Source organism: Paramormyrops kingsleyae, chromosome 15 (genome assembly GCF_048594095.1).
Source record: "Paramormyrops kingsleyae isolate MSU_618 chromosome 15, PKINGS_0.4, whole genome shotgun sequence".
NCBI lineage: Eukaryota > Metazoa > Chordata > Actinopteri > Osteoglossiformes > Mormyridae > Paramormyrops > Paramormyrops kingsleyae.
Genome location: NC_132811.1, coordinates 23011810 through 23035953, shown reverse-complemented (window position 1 = coordinate 23035953; position 24144 = coordinate 23011810). Strand labels below are relative to the sequence as shown.

The window sequence follows — 24144 nt, the reverse complement described above, 5'->3', positions numbered from 1 at the left end:
AACTATGAACTGAATATTCACCTCCGTCCTTATTAGTGTTTTGGTGCTTCTTTGGGTTACCTAGCAACACTAAAGACAACCATTATCCTAGCATTTAACTGTTACCACATGAGCAGAAACATATCTATTCACTGCTCAGAACTGAAGCACTGGCTGCTCTGCATACTGTGGGAATTTTGGACCGTTTTTGACCTTACACCTCACACCACATCTTCTACTGCCCACAGCTCCCATAGTGTATTTCTCTCATTCATACTCCCACCTGTAGATGGCAGTGTTGCACAGTGCAGATTAGGTGATGTGGCACTAAAAGGGGAAAGGGACACAAACTAGCCAAAGGAGGCACTGATGCTGATCAGTCCCATCCCTAGGGCTCCTGACAGCTGCAGTCTACATAAAACCAGTGGTCGATAGCAGAGTGACTCATGAACTACAGGATGAGCTCAGAATGAAGGGCAAGACTGCAAGATCATGCAATACCTAGATGTTTGCATGCATACCAATGAGACTAAAGTAAAAGTATACATTATGCAGAATCTGCTCCACAGAGATGCAGAAATTTCCGTCTGGCTGCGACAACAATGCTGCTAATCAGCCTCACCACCCTAGTCCCTAAGACCTTTTAAAAATTGGAAATGTATATTTTTCAAATGAATATCCTTTATGTTACCAACTACCGTATCAGACATGGCACCACTCTGTAAAATGACACCGTAATAACAAATTCTAATACAAACAACAAGCCAGCTCAGACACCGAGATCCCAAAATATTTGGAAATCAAGATTCTCCAAAGTTCATGTAACTTGACCACAGAAGGACCATGAAAAGATCCATACAACATGGCTTACATAAAACAAATATACTTCTTTAATGTGGGACACGGATATGAAATACTGCAGACTTTACCTTTAGGCTCACAGAATTAAAAAGGAGAAACGAAGTGTTGGCAGAGATTTCATTAATACTCAGGAGATGTTGTAAGAGGTCCTTATTGAATGACATTAGGCATTGCTGAAGGCATACATCATTCTGGGTCATGAGGCTGCATGTCTAGATCTTTGGCTCCCCCTGCTGGTACTTAAAAGCTGCTCACTGAAGTGAAACACTTCAACCACGGCCAGCTGGATGACCAAACGGAATTGCTAAGGCATTAATATTCAAGATGGGACATTGCTGGTGATTGAACCTGTGCCTGAAAGCACTTTCAATGCTACTCAAAGACAATCATGTCATGGCAGGAAAAAAACCAAAGCTGATAACCATGACGTCACACCTGAAGAACATCAGCTGGGAAAGATAAACAAATGCTGTTATACTAATACTAATACTAATGGCTACGGGCGATAAGACGTGTAGGCCTACCCAAAACACACACACATGCCTGCATTTATATCAGCACACTATCTGCTCATTTACAGCAAAGATGTCAGAGATCAAACAGTCCAACCAAAGATGGCCTTCTCACCATCTCACTCAAAATCCAGTCATGAAAATCATTTTGAGCCAGTAAAAGTGCCTCTGCACTGCGTGTTCCTCTCCGTCTGCTGGAAATCTGGGAAAAGCTGCTTCTCGGAGCGTTTGAACTCAACGGTAAGCAGGTCTGTCATGGTGAGGGGGGAGACCAGATCTTAAAGCCACCGGGATGTGGTCCACTGGCTCAAGGAAGACAGTCCAGAAGTAGAGAGAGAGAAGAAGTTTTGTTCTTTTTACTAATGATTACTTAAGTCAGAACAACTGGGTTATCTCCAGAAGAACTAACCAGACCACACACACTTTTGTCATTTCTGTGTAAAACTGTGAAACCTGGTTTTAAAACCACTGAGGTAACGTCATCACAGGAGCCATTCACATTCCCATCTCGGGCCACAGTGAATGGCGTGGGGGGGGTAGAAGACGCCCCTGGCAAAAGCGACCCCCCCCTGGGACAAGTGTCAGGGAGAGGCTAGTGTACCAAAAGGGGGACAGATGGCGGTTTGGGCAAAGCCAGCTCCTGACAGAGGGCTGCGGGGCCGGCAGCTCGGGGAGCATGAAAGCTTAGTGTGGCGGGATGGGGATGCCTCTCAGGCTCCAGTGAAAATCGTGGCGATTCAGCTTGGCGGTGGCTCTGCCGTTTCCATGGGATACGGGGGATGGGCAATGACCTTGTTATGCCTCATGAAAACAGCGCTGACCTTTAACCCCTTAGAATATGCATAAATTCAGATAGAAAACAATGATCAGTATCCCGAGTTTTGGAATAACAATTTATACTGAAAACAGAAGCGTTAGAGTCTGAACAGAAGCAGTGCGGGTTTCAGAGTGCGGTGAGTCCCAGCACAGCCTCGGAGTCCCGGCACAGCCTCAGAGAGTTCTGGTACAGCCTCAGAGAGTCCCAGCACAGCCTCGGAGAGTCCCAGCCTCAGAGAATCCCAGCACAGCCTCAGAGAGTCCCGACACAGCCTCGGAGGGTCCCAGCACAGCCTCAGAGAGTCCCAGCCTCGAAGAGTCCCAGCACAGCCTCTGAGAGTTCCAGCCTCAGAGAGTCCCAGCACAGCCTCAGAGAGTCCCGACACAGCCTCGAAGAGTCCCAGCACAGCCTCAGAGAGTCCTGGCACAGCCTCGGGGAGTCCCAGCCTTGGAGAATCCCAGCACAGCCTCAGAGAGTCCTGGCACAGCCTCGGGGAGTCCCAGCCTTGGAGAATCCCAGCACAGCCTCAGAGAGTCCCGGCACAGCCTCAGAGAGTCCCAGCACTGCCTTGGAGAGTTCCAGCCTCAGAGTCCCAGCACAGCCTCGGAGAGTCCCAGCACAGCCTCAGAGAGTCCTGCCACAGCCTCGGAGAGTCCCAGCCTCGGAGAATCCCAGCACAGCCTCAGAGAGTCCTGGCACAGCCTCGGAGAGTCCCAGCACAGCCTCAGAGAGTCCCGCACAGCCTCAGAGAGTCCCAGCACTGCCTTGGAGAGTTCCAGCCTCAGAGTCCCGGCACAGCCTCAGAGAGTCCCAGCACAGCCTCGGAGAGTCCCAGCACAGCCTCGGAGAGTCCCGGCACAGCCTCGGAGAGTGCCGCTCAGCTTGTGTGGATTGATTGACACATGGGTCTGACCCGACGCAAATACAAGCTGCTGAAGTGTAACCTGCCTGCGCGGCAGCTGGGGGGGAAGGCGAGGGCAGGCAGGAGGTGCAAGTCGAAGCTCTCTCCTGCCATCAGTAGCCTCATGAACAGCAAGCTGGGGGAAGTGGGGGCTACTAGTCATGGCAGGGGCACTCGTGGGAACACAGAAAGCTGTTTGGCAGCAAAGCTGGGATGATATTTCAGGCTCGTACTGCAGCATTTGCTACTGCCATGCAGTAGATATCAACATTTGAACTTGATTAAAATGTGCTAATTTTACATGGTCCGTCCATCTTGTAACTGCTTAGTGTTGGGGGGTGGGGGGCAGGGGGATGCGAGAAAAACCAGCATAACGCAGGAAGAGCATGCTAAATGTTACACCAGAAGGGAGGTGTGTTCCAAACCCCCAAGCCAGCAGGTGACAGACAACAGTGTAACCCACTGAGCTACCATAAGCAATGAACAGCTACAGACAACAACTAAACTATATATATATATATATATATATATATATATATATATATATATATATATATATATATATATATATATATAATGTATCTTTATTATGATTTTGAACAGATGATTAATGAAAAACATAGTATAGTAGAAATAATTTTAAGTGTAAATTGAACTGCAGAAAGTGAAGGGCTATACGTCGACTTTCTGTAATCACTTATTCAATATTCAATTCCATGGGGCATCGAGCCTGGAGCTTATTTCAAGAGAAACATGGGGCATAATAGAGGGATCCCCGCTACAAACACACTTTAATGGCAGCTCATGCTAACTGAGGCTCTTTGGACTGCGGGAGGAAAAACACACGCAGACATGGGAAGAACACATGAAGCCCACAGACTCAGGGCAGAAGACAGATAGAGAGCAGGGAAGCCCTGCAGGTCTGTGGCCACTGTATCAGCCCACCGGCGGAACTTATGTTGCAGTTCGTTACACTATTTAGACATTCTATCAGGACGTGTCCTAACAACCCATCATGTTCCCATTTGGCCAGGAGAGGTCGCTGGCCATCCCAAAATCACCGTATTGTTTCCAGCCTAATGTGTTAACCGTCCACAACTGTCTGTGTCTTGTTACCGATGTACATACACTATATCGACAAAAGTATTGGGACACACCTCTTAATCACTGAATTCCGGTGTTTCATTCAGACCCATTGCCACAGATGTATAAGCACCTAGTCATGCAGTCAGGTTTACAAACATTTGTGAAGGAAGAGGTCGTTCTGAAGAACTCAGTGAATTCAAGTGTGGTACTATCATAGGATGCCACCTATGCAATAAATCAGTTCATGAAATTTCTTTCATGCTATATATTCCATGATCAACTGTAAGTGGTATTATTGTCTTGCATTATTGCAAGTGGAAGCATTTAGGAAGAACAGAAACTCAGCCACAAAGTGACCTCAACCCCAACAAACACCTTTGGGATGAAGTAGAACAGAGAGTGCAAGCCAGGCCTTCATGTCTAACATCAGTGCCTGACCTCACAAATTCTCTTCTGGATAAATCAGCAAAAAATCCCACAGACACTCTCCAAAATCCTGTGGAAAGCCTTCACAGAAGAGCGGCAGCTGTTATAACTGCAGAGGGGGGACCAACTCCATATTGGTGCCTATGGATTTAGAATGGAGTGTCATAATAGTTCCCATAGGTGCAATGGCCAGGTGTCCCAATACTTTTGTCCATATAGTCCAGGGGTCTCCAACTCCGGTCCTGGAGAGCTACTATCCAGTAGGTTTTCTATCCTACCTGGCTTCCGATGAACCACACCAGTTCTAAGGTAAATACCAGGAGCAGGTGTGGCTCATCAGAAGCCAAGTAGGATCGAAAACCTACTGGATGGTAGCTCTCCAGGACCGGAGTTGGAGACCCCTGGTCTAGTGTATTCCCCAGCTCGGTCATTATTGTGTGTTATGGTTTGTATGACTGTTTCTAGTCATGAATAAATAAAATGTCCTTTTGCAGAAACCAGCACCGCTGCCTGGATCGTCGCTCTTTCCTGGTTCCCAGACGTGACACATGAACTATTGTTTCAAGAACGGTGTCTGAAAGCCGTTTATATTAATATTAATAATAATATATGACAGTCGGAACAGTTAAAAGTTCTGGGACAGATCCGTGTTAAAACAGTCTCTCGTTACGAAAGCCCTTCGCAATTAAAAACGGAAAACAAACACGAAAACAAGACCCACATCTTATTTCAGCTCGTCTCTTAGCAGCGCTAAGATCAGTTCCCAGGAATTCCACAAGAGGGCGCTTTAAAGGCAGAAGTATGACCACACGCCGAAGAACCTGTGTGTGCTACCGCTTTTCATCAGATCCCCAAAGATAAATTACTCACTGAGGGTGAGCAATTACCCTGAGTAGTTTTCGCACTATTTGGAAAGCCAGCAAGACAGATTTCCTATTCAGGAAAAGTAATCACACTCTAGTTTGATTCCTCCACATAATTCCCCACAGTTTGAGTTACTCAGGATTTATCTTAAGATACCCAGGCCCAGAGATTTAATCTGTCCAAGGTTTCTCAAACTGAGAGCACAGCTAGGCTGTAATTTCTGCGCTAAGCTTTGGAGGTAGCATGATGCCTGAAGGGGCAGCACCTCTTGAGTTAGGGGTTCAAATCCCTTCTCTGCCCTGGCATGACTCCAGTCCCAAGCCCTGACCGTGAGACACACGCATTTCAACCAGTTCACACGCTCACACGCCACACCTTGTGTTTCTCACACTGAGGAGTAAGGGATAACCCCCACCAGGGGGGTCCCATTATATAGAATTAATGGAATACAGAGTGGAGTTCTCCGCCAATTTAATAACTGTCCTGAGTTACACAGAATTAATATCCACCTACCAGCCAATCAGAAGATAGCATTTGTTGTTTCTGGGTAAATTCCAGCATAAGTTACATGTGATCCCATTGCAAGCAAGTTATTACATGAATGCGTACATACAGAGTGCAGACAAGGTGGAAATGGCAGAGCAGGATGCAATAAATGTGGTGAACAGGACAGAAGAAAATATCACGCATTGACCGTGAGACACAGGCTCCGCCCCTAACAGATGTGATCTCACTCCAAACTTTTGATGAAACTTGAGAGCCCTGCCTGGGTATGTGGTTTTTGCACATTTTCCTGTGTTACATGGTTCCCTGCAGGGTTGCACGATATCACATTATATGTCGATATCAGTTATATTGTAGGTCTAAATAAACGTCGGTATAGTACGGAAAAGCCAGCATCCGGACAAAGTTTCATGTCCATCACCTAGAGCCCTTGTGTTCATTGAGCAGGTGCCCATATCACAGCGCGATAACGTGCCGCCATAGCTCCCACGAGCCACTCCTATAGCGGGTATGTGCCCTGCGATGGACTGGTATTCTGTCCAGCGGTACCACAGCCTCATGCCCTGTGCTTTCTGGAATAGTGCTTGGGCCGACCGGCACCCCGTACTGGATATGTGGATGGTTGGACAAAGTCTTACATCTGTGCTTCATTAACAAAAACTAAAATGAGTTTATTCAGCTCTGTCTATTTGTTTTTTTAAAAAAATTTTATGTGCTGGGCAATTTGTATGTGGCAGGTCACAGGTTCATTCATTTTTTGTTTTTTACCCCCATGAAAGGACATTGAATAAAGGCATCATTTTCCCGCTATTACACCAGCAAAGAACATGGTTTTACCTTTGATATTTAAATCCGCTCTAAACACTCAGGTCGGCGATGCTGCCGCAAAGGGTGAAGAGACTGCTCATCTTTACATTAGAGCAGAGCAAGGCAGTACGCAGAAAACAGCACAGTATTGTTAGGAAACGTTCCCTCGAGGTTGTTACAGTACATCTTCCAAAAAATTTCATAAACAGAACATTTCATAAGAACGTACTGAGGCTCCAGAATGTTTCGCTGTTGCTGTGAAAAATTATTTCAGTCTTAAAAGATAAACGGTGATGTGGATGCTCTCTGTGGCAAAATAGTGACCAGAGAGAAAATGGATGAATTCACATGAAAGGAACAGAAACTGCAAATTTGCAAGAACCACAAACCGTCAACAGGGAAAGTTCCTCAGATAAATACCAATTAGCACTAAGCAGCATATGGTTCTGCTCGAGGACAAATTGATTTATTTGCCTTCCAGCTTGTTTATGTGACAGATTTCTGAACATCTGGACACTGCCCATTCTTTATGACACAATCTGGCCATCGGAGTCATGCACACTACTTAGTCGCTATCTGGAAGATGTTTCAAAGTAGAGTTGTCATTAGATAACTGAGTGAAAAACATTCCAGAAGAACTGGAGCAGACCTTATTGAAAGTCTTCTTCAAATTCCAAAAAAAACGTATACTTAAACATGGAGACTGCAGAGCAGAGAGAAAAGGGAGATGGAATGTTTGGAGATATCAGACATTTTGATTTTATGGATCTGGCCTCCTTCCTGAGTAGTACTATTGTAAACAACACTTTCCCAGCGCAGAGGTCAAGCAGACTCTCCAGAAAGGACTGTAGGAAAGGAGAGCTGTCACAAATCACCCTCAGAGTGCCAATGTCATGTAAACCAAGTGACAGAAAGACACATATGTGTAAATAAAGGATGTGTAAAACATAATGTTAGTGGAGTTACTATAGACTCTGAGCTTGTATCCAAGCAATCCATAATTAAAGATATTTCTCTCAATAAATGAACGATTGAGGAAGGCAGTGATGTTAATATGTGTTTCCTCTTGTTACTTCCAAGACATATTTGAACACGAAATAAATGGCTGTTGATTATGTCAGTACTGTTCCTCCCAAAGTCCTTTCATCTCTAACATAAGGAGTCTCTGTTCTTCACTCTCAGAAAAACAGTACCGATTTGTACCTCAAGGGTCTGCCACCCTTAGCTGTAGATAATGGTAGCTCTCTGAGGAACATTCTTGTACCATTGGGGGTACATTAATGTTGTTTGTACCTCTTGAAAGGTACAGAATAGTAAGGTACAACTCCAGTGACAAACAAAGGTACAAACTGGAACCCTTTTTTCATATCATGTATCACAGAAACTTGGTGTAATTCAGTCATTTCCTATGCACTTCCCTTTCTCTCAGCCTCTTAAGAATCTTAGATAATGAACCAGTGAGCACAAGATCACAAGCTTCCAGTCATCATAAAGTACAGTCCCTCTCCCAGCCCAAGTTCTTCCGAAGTAAGATTCCGAAATATGTCTGACATCTGTTCCAAGGCGAGGTGAAAGAGGCCAGTGGCCCCTGGGCACTTTAGCAGAGAAATGCATCCAACCGATGAGAATCATGAAGAGCTTCAGCAGAGGTCATCAGCGCAGATTAATATCAGCAATAAAGCAAACCTTCACTGGTGGACATGACTGAACCAGAAAGACCTTTACAAAAGGAGCGGCTAACATCCTTGTGTTTCACATTGCCTCTAGCCACGCAGTGCAAAGAACCATAAATACAATTATCAAATAATAATATGTTAAATAATGAAACATGGACAAAGCTGGGCATAAATAAATACATATGCAGCGCAGAATCGCATGAATACAGCAGAGTACAGTGAGACGTTCCTGTCTGACCCCAGCAGGAGCTTTGTCCCTTCCTGCAGGACTCCCGAACGTCACCGTGCTCCCGAACGTCACCGTGTTCCCGAACGTCACCGTGCACCCGAACGTCACCGTGCTCCCGAACGTCACCGTGCTCCCGAAGGTCACCATGTTCCCGAACGTCACCGTGCACCCGAACGTCACCGTGTTCCCGAACGTCACCGTGCTCCCGAACGTCACCGTGTTCCCGAACGTCACCGTGCTCCCGAACGTCACCGTGCACCCGAACGTCACCGTGTTCCTGAACGTCACCGTGCACCTGAACGTCACCATGCACCTGAATGTCACCGTGTTCCTGAACGTCACCGTGCACCTGAACGTCACCAACTAATCTCATTGTACAAATAAATGAATCCTGCAATGAACAGCAGATAGAAGCAACTGCTGACTTGCAATTCAGGCCAGTTCTCACAGGACAACAGGACAGCATGAAAAATGACTTCAAAACCAATCATCTAATATTCACATTCTCTGCCGCCCTCCTTTAGCAAAGGCAATAATCATTTTACTCAGGTAGCATACCTGAGTTATTAAAATTCCATGGAACATAAAGTAAAATATAAGATGCTAAATGAAATTTACAAGGGCTGTGACAGACTTTTTCATCTTCGCAGGCACAATTTGTGAAAGATTATTCATGGTAAGTTTGTGCTCTGTATTCTGTTTTTGCATTATCCTTTATTGTACAACCTGATTTATTTTTCATTCTTGGATACTCCCCTCCTCTTTGCACAATTAAAAGATTCTTCATTTATACTGCAAGAAGATTGCTTTGTAAATACAGAAACAGCAAGTGATGACCCCAGTCTGAGCTTAGCACAGACTGAAGAATACATTGAAAAACTACAGAAAATGCATGAAAACACAGAAATTCAATAAAAATGTTCCTGGCTCTTTTCTGGGTGTCATGTCCTGTTTACCTGCCCATTCCATTCCTCCCTAGCAGGGCTCTAATAAGCCACGCCCTGTTCTGTGTTTGTCTCTCCTCTTCTTCCTGCCCCCTAATTAACTCACTCCAGCTGCCTGCTGATTAACCCCTCGTTAACCCAGTGTATAAGTGCCTGCCAGTGTTGTCTTCCCCAGTACTGTCATTGATGTTGTGTCCTGTTGTGTCCATGTTTGACTCTGTTACTCAGTGTTAGTATTTTTGATCCTGTGTGATCCCTTTCGTTTCTTACCCTGGTTCCTTTGATCTCAATAATGTTCACATGTTTCCCCTTAATCCTGCTTCTGTGTCCTCATGTGACACTGGGTTCTGTTGTCCTAAAGTTTTTTTTTTCCTTTTTGACACAGAGACTTACATTTGCAGTTAGATAATACAGCACATTGCAAAAATTCATGAGGTCAAGGAATCAATAGGCATAAATGCAGATAGACTGAGGTTCAGTCCAAGTTTAAGGCTAAGTAGTTACTGGAGATACTGAACAGCTAAACAACTACATTCATAAGTATTAACAAAGTGAAAACCTATTAAGACTATGCAAGGGCCAGTAAATGCAACATAAGGGCACTCAAAGAACAATCCAGTTAGTAAAGGAACTCCGGGAACAGATGGGTCCGAAGTTGGGTTGTATCGTCCATGCACTTTCAGATCGATCCCGTGCTGCCTTAAGTGTTTGGCTAGTTTGGCAGTGCAGTCATGTGAGCAGCTCTTTAGTTTCATGCATGTATTGCACTCTTTTTGTAAAGCCTTATCCTTTTCTTGTCAAGTGAAGTGAAGACACTCTTTTGAGTGTTTGACACAGTTCATGTTTGAGACCAGCATGCATTCTAGCCCACAGTATGTTTTTTTAATCAATTCGACAAGGATGGTAGTTGGGAAGTTTTGTGTTAAATAAGTAGTTGACAAATGAGTGAACTGGCAGAAGTAAAGAAAGTAACACCATGTGAAATTAATGTGTTTATTTGGGCTGAGCTGCTATCCCGTTAGCTTGGCAACTAGTATATAATGAGGTTTTGGCAGCATTGATTTAGTAATATCAGCAGTCCTGTAATTTAAGAATAGATTCCATGTGTGTCAATTGTCGTTTTCTTTAATAAAGTGAAACTACACTTTTGCCCATTCACTCTCTATCTTTCACACTGTTTCACGCATGCCAGCTTCAACCAAACATTGAAAAAAAAATTGGGCTACTCAGTACCGGGTATTTTTTTATCGGTTCTAATTTGGATCCTATTTTTCAATTCCCAACCCTAGTCGCAAGGCACTTCGGTGGAGAGGAAGGCAGCTTGTTCTACCACTGGGGAACCATAAAGGAGAACCGTGTGGAGTGACCATTCTCGCGTGGTGGAGGGAATGATGGAATGGGGCAAGATGGGATGTAGGTCATGAGGAGCCTTTTGATGGAGATGGGTGACTGTCCCTTAATGGATCCGTAAGCCAGCAGCAAGGACTTGATGCTGATAGGGAGCCAGTGAAGGGAGACCAGGAGGGGTGTGACAGCAGACATGCTGCAGCATTTTGAATTACCTGCAGTGGTCTGTTAGCACAAGCTGGTAGATTATAATTCTATTAAATATCATTTTCCTGGTGGAATACCTTCATCTTACTCTCTGTGAGTGATTATGACCCACTGACAGCCAAAACACTGCAATGGAAAATAAAGAATTTCCATCCACAGTGATCAGTGATTATGGCTTCCTTTGGTGTTACATTCCCTTTCTGAATCAGTTAAAGCTCAGTTGATTGTTATTATTAATTAATAAAAACCATTATTATCATTTCTAAAAGAAACTAGCTTGACAAAGTCAGACATGCATTTTATCTACAGGTGTAATTCTTTTACTGTGGTCCAAACTGAGAGATCAGTGGAGGTTACGAAGCGGGATTACTGGCATACCGGGGTAACTTGTTGTATTTAAGGTCGTCTGGGCAAAATGTAAGTGAGCGAATATGAAGTCCATTTAAACTGTGGTACCTTAAATCCGACAAGTTACCCTGATAAGCCAGTAACCCCGCTTTGTAGTACAGGCCCCCGATCAGTCAGACAGGAATAGTACGTTTTTGTCTGCCTGAAAAACACCAGGATGAACCACAATAGGTTGTCCACAGGAGTGAGTTTCTCTCTAGGCTTTCTGAGGTTCCACTCATTGAAGCAGCCATCAGCACTGGAAGAAGAATCTATTTTTATAAATACCTAATAATGCTAATTGATATGAAGGCTTCATGGGTGTCATTAGGATTCCAGGGATATTTTCTTTTTTGCAAGTACCAGGCTTTAAATACATGAAATGAGTGCTTAATTGGCATTTGTTGTATGAATTAAACTCTCTGTTGTGCTAAAATGAAGTAAAATATTTAAAAATGCTTATATTTCTGCAGTGCTATTGTTTAACTAGACTTGATAGCAACTCAAGCTACAGTTATGTGATCAAAAAAAAATGTAGGACATGAATATAAAAACAATTTATATTTGTGTATGTGTGGCGTTTAATTATCTGATATGCAATCCCTAAGAATATAGAGTCAGGGTCTCCAACCAACGTATGTTTCCAAGTACTCATCCTAAATGTAAAGCACTGATCCCAGATATCGCAGCCTATCTAGTGTCTGAACTCAGTCCCATGTAAGATGTCTGCAAAAACACTTTCATCTGAAGCCCCTGTGGTACTAAAACCCTAATCACTTCATATTTAAAGAGTGACCACAGAACCGGACCAGATCATTATCAGGACCAGAGGCTTGTGGATACCATGCTCATCCTAAAAAGGTAGGCCCAGCCCAAACTGGGACCCTGCGGCGGTGTTGGGCCCTCAGCCCTGAAAACGTATCCAGAGGCGCTACATAAACTGCTCTCACCTGTGTATGTGTGTCTCACAGGAGACTCAAATCAGATGTATGAAAACTAAACAAATGGCAAGATTAAGTATTATTTTATGACAGGAAAGCAAAGGTTCAATAGCCTGGGTGTGCCTACACATGCACAAGTTATCGTTACACGAAATGCGTGTAAGTATCTGAAGCACAGTTGAGATTTTTTGCTGAAACAAAACACAGCATTCTAATGTCATACCAATCTTTGTGGGAATGAGGGAGTGGCGGGAAAAACCTTGGTCAGCTGATCCACCCTCCACCAATCAGCCACTGCTTTCCACTGTGTGTCTTTTAGTTCATCTGTGGAAACAAGTACCGGTGAGTGTAGAAACTGTTCCACACAGTCCCCAAGTCAGACCCATGAAACTGTCACGCCCCGCTCCGTCCGCTCCCCCTGGATATCCCCGGCTCGCCTTCTCCGCCAGTGTGACAGTGTCACGCCCCGCTCCGTCCGCTCCCCCTGGATATCCCCGGCTCGCCTTCTCCGCCAGTGTGGCACTGTCACGTCCCGCTCCGTCCGCTCCCCCTGGATATCCCCGGCTCGCCTTCTCCGCCAGTGTGACACTGTCACGCCCCGCTCCGTCCGCTCCCCCTGGATATCCCCGGCTCGCCTTCTCCGCCAGTGTGGCACTGTCACGTCCCGCTCCGTCCGCTCCCCCTGGATATCCCCGGCTCGCCTTCTCCGCCAGTGTGACAGTGTCACGCCCCGCTCCGTCCGCTCCCCCTGGATATCCCCGGCTCGCCTTCTCCGCCAGTGTGACAGAAACGATGTATCATATTTCCATCTGGCTTCTGCCTCTTGCCAAAATTACTGAAAAATAACTGCCTTCAAAAAAAAACCAATATAAATAAAAGTTTTATTTCATCTTTTCCATATTAACATAAAGGAACTACCAAGAAAATCATTGTCTATTTCAGATAATAACCTTCGACAGGAGGAGAGACTCAAAGGCAAAGGTCAAACTGCAATTCTGTGACGCTCCCTGGCAGTGACATTCTGTAGCACACACGCAGACACAGGTACACACACAAACAGGCACTGCTCCACTGTTCATATCATTGTGGGGACTCTATCCATTTCTATGGGCATGACTAGGGCTGAAAGATTTGTCGATTTCAAATCGAATTAGCAAATCGCAAATGCTGTGATTTAGGATATGTATTATACAGCGTCTCACCCAGGCAGGGACGCCATATGGTGTGTGTGGGGGTGGGGGGGGGGGGGGTGTTAGGGCGATTCCAAGGGCCCTGGAGATACAGGGGCCCTAAAAAATTAGGACAATAACTGGATTGTTCTGGACTGGGGGGCCCAATATGATACGCTTTCATGGGGCCCAAAATCTGTAGCAACACCCCTGCACCCAGAGTTTAAAATTGTCTTGAGAAAAGTTTTACAAATTCATTGTTACGTGCGGTAAGTGTTTCGGATATGTCTACAGGACATCCCTACAACACTTACGGCACGTACCTTCCTTACGGCACATGACAATTTTTCCCTAGGTGTAACATCATGCTGTCCTCCTTATGTGACAGTCATTCTGACCAATCAGAAGTGCCGTACTTCTCTCATGTCAGTCATGTTTACCAATCCAAAGTGGCCCAAGGCGGCTGCGTATACGCCCACAAACAACAAGTACATGAAACCTGAGGAAAACGTTACACTTGTGGTGCAAAAAAACTATTGATCCTGCTGCTGAGCTGTAAGTGAATTAGCTGCTTATATCATGGTCAGAGATTGTTTACAGAAAGGTCCTATTATTAGGGGTCCAAGCAGAATTAACTGCTGTCTTTTTCATACTGGAATTGTTTTACTTTCATTATTATTACTTTATCAACTTAACACAGTCACAGCATTTGTGATAATTGTTTTATGTTTTATTGTCTGCTAATTTAACTTCTGGGCTCCTCCAATGACATCTCTGTATCAGAGGTGAAGATTTCAGGTCCAGAAAGTACAAATCCAGACCAAGATTTTGTTTCCCAACCAGTTGAGTACTCTGTGACTGTGACTCTTTATACTCAACTGGTTGGTTGAAGCATGGCAGTATTTCATCTGCCCATATCCTATAAGCACTTAGAAAAAGCAAGCAGGGTCACAGTGAGCTTGGAGGAATGGGGACAGACACCCAAAGAACGAAACGGCGTGTCTGGAGCAACGAATGTGGAGAGAGCATGGAAAGTCCATGTGCAGAGGGTTCAGGTATCAAACCGCACTGTGTTGCTCCTCCCACCACTGCTTCAACCATTTTAACTCAACCATCCAGTCATCAGTGCAAAGACAGCAACTTTTGCAGTTTTATGTTGTTCTACTTTCAGTTCAGTGGTTTCTTCTGCTACCCAGCAAACATCTGGATCCAGTTTAATTAGATCAGCTCCATGTGTCACACAAAGATGCCTGATGCTGCCGTTTCCAGTGCCTGCGATTCTCAGGCAGAGGAGCAAACTTGCCTGGCAATAGAATTATTCAATCGCAACACCCTGTATGACGTCCTGTTTCACACCCCGGGAAACATGGCTGAAATCTATGGCAAGCAAAGGTGACATCGCACTTCTGATTAAGGATGGCCACCTCCAGATGGACCTTTCAGAGACCAAGCTCCTTGAGTCCCCCCCCCCCCACCAACCATTCTTCATGACATCACTGTCAAGCTTGCATCTTTGACCTTGTCTCCACTATGGTTTAGTAGGGATGACAGGTGACCTTTCCTTTCCTGACCACAAAGCAGCTACCTCCTGATCTCTTGTAGATTTACTTGGTGTAACACCATTAAGACCTTATTTGTCAGAAAATGCAGCTCAGTTCCTAATCCAGGCGACTGAGTTACTGTAACTCATTACAAACCGCTGCAGATTATTCAAAATACCACTCTCATGTTAGACCTAGTTCAAATCCCTGGTGCCAAGCACCTAGAACCATCAGGACCTACATTCCACCCCACCATCCCAGTAAGTCCCTGATCCCTCCACTGCATGAAAACAAGTTTGACCCTAAACATTTTTCCAGTATGCTTCCTAGATGGGGGACCGAGCCACCCAGCAACATATGGCCTGCAGAGTCCCTCACGACCTTCAAGAAACGTCTTAAGATCCATCTTCTCTGGAAGCACTTCAAATAACTTCATCCCATTATTGAGCCTCACCATCTCACTGTCACCTGCTTGGTTCCTCCTGCTCTGTTCTTTGATCTCTTACTATATTCTCACGGGGTAAATTATCTGTATCTTTTTTCTGAAATTAAGCTCTAAACAGAATCTTGTGTAGCCTGTGTTCCCATAACTATCTTGAACTATTTACTGGTCCCTCATCAGAAGCTCAGCCTATCAGCACTTGTGCTCATGTTGGTTCCTTCACAACATGGTTCCTATCACCTACAGTACCTCACTTATATGCTGCTTTGGACAAAAAGATCCACTAAATAAATATAAATCAAACTGTAAATGTAAAGCATTGGAATTTTACAATGATTTTTAAATGTGCCAGTTATGATAATCATCTGATATTTATATTCAAACAACAAATAAAAACAATGTTTTTTATTCCACATACTGCAGTCCCACTGATTAAAAGTCACTATTATGTAATCAATTTCTAACACCTTATTAATTTATTTGTTTTTGCTTATTTGTTCTTTGCTAGGACTCTTTGGAACATCTGCAGTATTCCAACAAAAGATTAGTCATCGGCGTATGCAGCAAGTGAGTGGAAAAAAACCCCACTGATCCCAGTTCAGTTTCATTCAGTTTTTCCAAATCCTGAGGATAACAACGGATATTACACACAGTCCAAAGATGTCCGTCTTTATAAAAGGATGAAATATGGGGAGGCTCCGGGCTGTCTTCATGGATTGTGAATGAATTGTTTTAGTGGTTTGTTGCCAGAGATTTTTCGGGGAGGGAGATATACAGGAGATGAAAGAGACAGCGAGAAGAGAAGTTGGGGTTTGACAGGCAGCTGCTGCAGGCTGCCAGCAGGGGGAGCTCATATGGGAATGGTTACAGAGGCAGGTCAATATCAGGGAAGTAAATGGCGAAGGACAGATACAAAAAGTAAAGGGATTAAAAATCAAAATGAAAGTAAAGGGAAAGGTGAACGCACTGTGAGGTCATCAAGATGGCTACAGCTTTCAGGCAGTTTCCTCATTAATATTCTGGTGTCCTCATCCTCAGTCACTAGCTGTATGTTCAAATTACAAAAAAGCTTATTATGTTTACTCAGACTAAAATAAAAGCTATATTTGTGTAAAATTCAAGCAGGATGTCATGCTTAGGTTTTACTTATTCTGTACTGTACAGTACCAGTCAAAAGTTTGGCCACACCTACCCATAAAAGGTTTATTTGTACTATTTTCTACATTTTAGAATAATTTTAAAGATATCAAAACTATGAAATAACATATATGGAATTACACACTGACCAAAAAGTATTAAACAAAAAAGAAAAATTTGCTTATGGGGGGGGGGGGCAGCTCTGTGGATGGGGACTAAAAAGGTTGTTGGGTTAAATCCCTGGGTTGGCCCTTGAACAAGGCCCTTAACCCCAACTGCTCCAGGGACTGGCTGACCCTACTGTCTCCTCTACACCAGTTCCATGAGGTGGCCTCCCGGGATGCTTTTCCAGCTGTCCTGAAGGAGGTCACACATATATGCTGAATGCTCATTGGCTGCTTTTCCTTCACTCTCCAGTCAAACTCCCCCCAAACCATTTCTACTGTGCTAAAATCAGGTGGCCAAATCATGAGATGCGACACTCTATCACTCCATTGTAGGCTTGCCGTGTCCAAACATTTGACTGGCACTGTAGCTATATTTGGGATGTCACATCCTTTATGATACCTACACCCACCATCCCTTGTCCAGAGAGCAAATGTGCATTTTGTAGGATCCTCTAATACCAGTTTGGGTCTTTGGGTCTTGCCTAATTAACTAAAACCAACCGTTAAAGATGGTCCAGTTTAGCTTAAATGTAAAACACTTTAACAATTAGCTTTTTCCATTTTAAACTGGTCACAAGCGTTACAAATTCTGCTTCAGCTGCTGTCCAATCAACAGCATAAAGAAAGTGTCAAGTTGTGTGTAATTTCTTTTTTACACGCAACTCACAAATTGTCAGGTACCGTCATTTTTATGTCAGATGTGGCTGCAGCCTAATTTGAAGATAAGTACTTCTGTAATCCGCATTCAGTAGCTGAGTTCTCTCAAATAATAAGGCAGTTTATCAAACAATGGACGAGGAATGCAAAATTTGTATGTATTATTTTAACAAGTATTACTAAAAGGACGTATTGCATATACAGCATTAAGGGGAACTTGAACATGATAAAAATGGTATTTTTTTAAGTTTCGTAAAATTAAAAATAAAGAAACCACATTAGTAAACCGATGTGTTGAAAACAGGTGTTTGCGTGCAGAAGTGGTCGATTAAGCGATTACTCATCATGTTTACAGTCATGATTAAAACTGTAGGCAGGATAAAATGTCCATGGATAAAAGGTCTCAGTGACACTGATTTTTGAGACACTTTTGGCAGGATGATGATGAACAAAGTCTCATTAACCTGCTGGCGTTTCAACAGTGGTTTATGGTCGCATGAAGGGGCATCCGCACCAAGGGGAAACAGTATATGAAAGCACATACTCCTAGACCATAATTACATTATTATTTGTTCATCAAGCAACAAAAACATGTGGCTGACTGTGAGTTAACTGACCACAAAGTATAGTTTGAGTCTATTGAGAACTTACGAGAAAAAGATACTGTCTCTGTAGTACATAAACCCCTTATTACACCTAAAAATCCCCTTTGGTGAGTAGGGAGATGCCAAACACACAAGCAGGGGGTAACTGTAGACCGGACACAATTCCTTTTGTCAGGTGAGTCATCCTGTCCTTTGCGCCACTCGCGACGAGCGAGCACTCGTGACGTACACCAAAACAAGCTCACAGGTCCAAGTACCTGATTCACCACGGTGTGTGGGTCCGGTGACTATGGTTTGGCCTTCCGTGCAATGTCACATTGTCATTTAACTCCTATCAGCCCCTTATACTGTAAGACCATCGCACAGAAATATGACTATTCAAAGCAATCATATTCCTAATATTTCTACCCCAGTGCAATGGAATCTTTTAGTTTGATGAGAGCCCAAACCATTTCATACCAGTGGGAGCGACACCCATTCACAGTGATCTGTAAATTCCCAAGATCACATTCAAGACTCATTAATGCAGCAGTCGAGGGGCTTTTAGAAGCAGCAAGGGCCCTTATTAAGTTATTGAGAGAATAGACAAGAAAAATGTCCACAGCTTTTGTTCCCAAAACTGCAAATAAAAATGAAAGTACCTCTGCAGTGCTGTCAGAGAATTTTTTATTTAGTTTACTTCATTTTTTTTTTATAGTACCCAGTGATTGTCTAGCTCGTCACTCTGGATTTCACAGTTATAATTACTAACAATAACCTAAGTATCTTTCTGCTTAAGGTGCAAATGTGGAAGCTGTACACATGAAAAGCAAGTTAAGGTGGTAGGGGCAGGTGGGGTCATAGATGGCCATAGAGGACCCTGATTTTCCATCTTCCACAGTCTGTAGCCCAGCCTGCCCCCGGCAACACAGGCAGGAAAACATCCTCACCAGGACACCAGCTCAATACAGGGCACACGCTTACAGACTGCGACACACAAAGGGCAATTTAGAGACACCAATTCTTCTAACACACAGTCTGGACTGTGGGTGGAAACTGAGGCACCCAGAGGAACCAGTGCAAACAAGGGGAGGAAAGATCATATTGCAGACAGTAAAAATAATTCACAGAAATATTGCAGATGTATAATGGAGCTTACAGTGCAGCGGTATTGCCTGACAGCGCCCCCTGGTGCTGTCCTTGTGGAGTTAGCGCGCTTCCTCGAAGGTCTGTGTGGGCTCCCTCACATGTGCCAAAGACACGCCATTCTACTAAATCGCCCCAGTACTGTCACTGTCACCTGGCAAAGCCATTTAACGCCGATCTTTGCTGGAGAACCATGTCAGGGAGGAAATTTGCTTCTTGACGTAACCGCAGGAAGCACACTCAAATCGGAGATTAATGAGGAAAGCTATTGGTTGAACATAGCAGCTACTGACTAAAATCACGGTAAATCAATGTGAAAGGTAGAGCATGCGGCCAATTTCATCTGACAGTAAGGATTTCTCCTGTCTAGAACATCACCCGTTTGTTTTACAGGGTTTTAAAAGTCCTCTAGCAAAATATTCTCCAGGTTTTCTTTAAATTAGCACTAAATTATGGTTTTAAAACAATTATTTACAGTTCGGAAAGGGACAGACAGAACCCTTTGATGCATTTCCAAATGGTCCTTTGTTGCTGAATTTCTCCCCCAAAAGTGCAGCTGCATTCCCTCTGTAACCACGACGCTGTCATGCACAGCCCGTGATTGGTTGGAGTGGTGAGTAGATGCCACAGCGAGCCGAGCCCCCCCCCCTGCACCCGCCCACCCTCCTGCCTGGCTGTTTCTGCCGCTCCCTGTGCCCACAAGCCCGTGGGGGCTCCGGGGCAGAGAGGTACTGCTCTATACGGCCTACAGGGGGCCTTCCGGAGGAGGCCAATCATTCTAGCGAGTCCACAGTCACACATTTCACTGCTCCGCAGGGACCGAGTCAGCCCCCCCCCCCACCCTACCCCGACCCCCCAGCACAATGCACGAGTGCGGCTTCGTCTACAGGAAAGCTGATCTCATGTTCTTTTTCTCAAGCTGTCAATTATACATGCTATACAGTGCTAGATAAACACAAAATGGTGTGGGTGAGCCCAATACATTTATACATATACTGTATACATACACTCACCTAAAGGATTATTAGGAACACCATACTAATACGGTGTTTGACCCCCTTTCGCCTTCAGAACTGCCTTAATTCTACGTGGCATTGATTCAACAAGGTGCTGAAAGCATTCTTTAGAAATGTTGGCCCATATTGATAGGATAGCATCTTGCAGTTGATGGAGATTTGTGGGATGCACATCCAGGGCACGAAGCTCCCGTTCCACCACATCCCAAAGATGCTCTATTGGGTTGAGATCTGGTGACTGTGGGGGCCATTTTAGTACAGTGAACTCATTATCATGTTCAAGAAACCAATTTGAAATGATTCGAGCTTTGTGACATGGTGCATTATCCTGCTGGAAGTAGCCATCAGAGGATGGGTACATGGTGGTCATAAAGGGATGGACATGGTCAGAAACAATGCTGAGGTAGGCCGTGGCATGTAAACGATGCCCAATTGGCACTAAGGGGCCTAAAGTGTGCCAAGAAAACATCCCCCACACCATTACACCACCACCACCAGCCTGCACAGTGGTAACAAGGCATGATGGATCCATGTTCTCATTCTGTTTACGCCAAATTCTGACTCTACCATTTGAATGTCTCAACAGAAATCGAGACTCATCAGACCAGGCAACATTTTTCCAGTCTTCAACTGTCCAATTTTGGTGAGCTTGCGCAAATTGTAGCCTCTTTTTCCTATTTGTAGTGGAGATGAGTGGTACCCGGTGGGGTCTTCTGCTGTTGTAGCCCATCCGCCTCAAAGTTGTGCGTGTTGTGGCTTCACAAATGCTTTGCTGCATACCTCGGTTGTAACGAGTGGTTATTTCAGTCAAAGTTGCTCTTCTATCAGCTTGAATCAGTCGGCCCATTCTCCTCTGACGTCTAGCATCAACAAGGCATTTTCGCCCACAGGATTGCCGCATACTGGATGTTTATCCCTTTGCACACCATTCTTTGTAAACCCTAGAAATGGTTGTGCGTGAAAATCCCAGTAACTGGGCAGATTGTGAAATACTCAGACCGGCCTGTCTGGCACCAACAACCATGCCACGCTCAAAATTGCTTAAATCACCTTTCTTTCCCATTCTGACATTCAGTTTGGAGTTCAGGAGATTGTCTTGACCAGGACCACACCCCTAAATGCATTGAAGCAACTGCCATGTGATTGGTTGATTAGATAATTGCATTAATGAGAAATTTAACAGGTGTTCCTAATAATCCTTTAGGTGAGTGTATATACATATATACATATATACATATATACAGATGCAGAGCTTTCTGTCAACATTTAATAGATTTAATCCATCCATCTTCTAGCTGTTCATCCTGGTCAAGCTCATAGGGCAATATATCTTTGCAGATACAGTTTGTCTTTAATTTAATTAAAATTCCCAAATAGTCTGTAAAATGCTGCCAACACATTCCAATATTTTATTTCAGATTTTATGTACCTCCAAATATTTGGATTTCATCAGTGAAAGAATAATTATGCTAAGCAGCAGGCATGCTGATTGATAGCCCATCCGGAGGGGGCCCTGCCTGGGACAGACCCCAAGCTCACCCCTCCCTCTACTGAATAAGCAGGTAAGGAAGATGGATGGATGGATGGATGGATAGTATGCAAGTGAACTCATGTTTAATTAAGATACTGAGTATATGACTTTTAAACCCTAACTATAGTATTGATTGTGTTGCTAAAATAACTTAGCAAACGTTCTGTATTGGCAAGTCAGTACAGCCTGTCGGGACTATTGACTGGAGTCTGCACTTATCCTACCAAGTATAATATATCAGCTTTGCAGAAAATTGCATTGGCAAGTAAAATAACTTCCTCACTTCCTGTCGCCCTGTTTGGGTCTGAGCGGCAGCAGCACGGGATGTGCGTCTGTTCTCATCGACGCCATAGTCTGGCCAGGCCTAACCAATCGATGCCCGAGCTCAATACACGCCATCCGCCGTAGTGCTTCTGAAACGGCCTTAATGTGAACGGCAGTGGTGTTACTACGGAAACCCTCTGCGGCGGGTTCCCACGCAGCCCGGGTTCGGGCAGCACCGTCACGGGGTGAGCAGAGGTCCGGATGAAGGCAGCCGCAGCGTCTCCACGTGACCGCTGCTTCCCCCGGAGTCGATGGGAAGCTTCCCTGAATAGTTCCTTTTTTAATCGGGGACACGACGCCAACACCATCTCTGTGGTGGGGAAAATAACAAGCTAACCAAGACTAGAGAAAGAGATCCTCACTGTGCCTCCCTTAGCTGTCGTTACCATAATATCCTGCAGCAGCACTATGAGTCTCAGCCTCATCAGTTCATGTTTTTCTGCTCTGGCAGTTTTTTTTTTTTTACAATGATCAATGTTTTGTGAAAGCAATACTTCTATAGATGAAATGTTATGGTTTTCTAAGGGGGCAAAACGGCCTGGGAAATTGTTTGCTTGTTTAAATTCATTCATTGGAGGGAATGAATCATTCTGTCAGCAGCGCTTGAATTCTGTTGAGCCTTGAATTTTAAAAGTAGAATCCATACAGGCATTTGTGTGTTTATCCATCTTCCAGAAGGATCTCCTGTGGGGGTGGGGAGAGGGAGGGTGGAGGCTGGAGTATAGAATGGGATACCAGGGCAGCCTTAGCTGAATTTTTCTGGGCTGGGGGAGCAAATGAGCGTGCAAAGAAGGAACCCACACAATACAGGGAAAGCGTGCAGATTGCAAAGACATACAGCAGAGGTGGGATTCGAACCCACAACCTTGGAGCTGCACTGGAGCAGTGCAGCCCTAACTGTGCACTCAGAATGAGAGCTGAAAAAATGATAGCAGAGGAGGTCTGTGACACTGTCAGCCCTTTAGCCCCCCCCCCCCCCATGTGATGTACTCACTCCCACTCCTTGCGGCGAGCCTGCGGGGTGCTCTGGATCTTATGTGCCTGGTGGGCCTTGATGATGTCCCGCTGCTCGATGAGGCCGCCCCGTCTCCGCTTGATGACATTTGGGCTGACGGGGAAGTCGCCCTCGGGCCCCAGGGGCAGGATCTCACCGGGGCCTCTCCAGTCCTCGCTCAGGCAGTCCGGGACCTGCAGCCGGGGGCCCGGGAAGGGGCCCTCGGCCAGGCCCAGACGGTGCTTGCGCCAACCCTCCGACTCGGGCGGCAGCAGGAAGTAACGGTGCTGCGCGGGGGGGGCTCTGGGGCCGGCGCGCTCGGACTGGGGGTGTCCGCTCGCAGGACAGACGCCCAGTTCCAACATGGTGGAGGGTGGCTTTCAGCATGGCGATGCAAACACTAGCGAAGAGAGAGGGGTGGGAGACACAGGGAGAGCCGTAAACATCATGTGTGGGTTTGGTATAACAGGAAAGACAGAACACTGGACATTGGCAGCCATTGTGGCTGAGCTGGCAGAACCATTGCAGATTCTTAGGCAACGGGAGAGGATTATCCATCCATCCATCCATCCATCCATTTGCTATACCTGCTTCTCCCAGGCAGGGTCATGGAGGACCAGGGTCTATCACAGAATAACCGGGGGTAATTTGCAACTCCAAGCCCCTCACTGTTTTTTGTTTTGCTTTTTTTTAACAACCAAATGTAGCGAAAAGGGAATGCAGTTCATGCAATGAACTTTGACTAAAAAAGAAACTTGCCTAAAAGGTTAATTTGACCGCATAATGAGAACGGACTCTTTGTGAGCTGTATGTCAGATAATGATGTTGACTGTGTTTCACGCTACCTACCGTGTGGCCCCAGCAGACCCCTCACACGCGCTTCGGAAGAGGGAACAACCTGAAACACCATCTGGGGCCATTAAGCAAAAATGGCAAAAATCCCCCACC

The 24144-nt window shown here is 44.9% G+C and overlaps 1 protein-coding gene across 1 annotated transcript in view; it reads right to left on the bottom strand.

Annotated features, from left to right (window-relative positions):
* Positions 1-23299, bottom strand: part of cacna1ea (calcium channel, voltage-dependent, R type, alpha 1E subunit a) — a 131443-nt gene extending 108144 nt beyond the window's left edge. Inside the window, exon 1 of the mRNA XM_072699682.1 lies at positions 23197-23299. The gene's annotated coding sequence lies outside the window, so the exon portion shown is untranslated. The remainder of the gene's footprint in view (positions 1-23196) is intronic.
* Between the last annotated feature and the right edge of the window lie 845 nt (positions 23300-24144).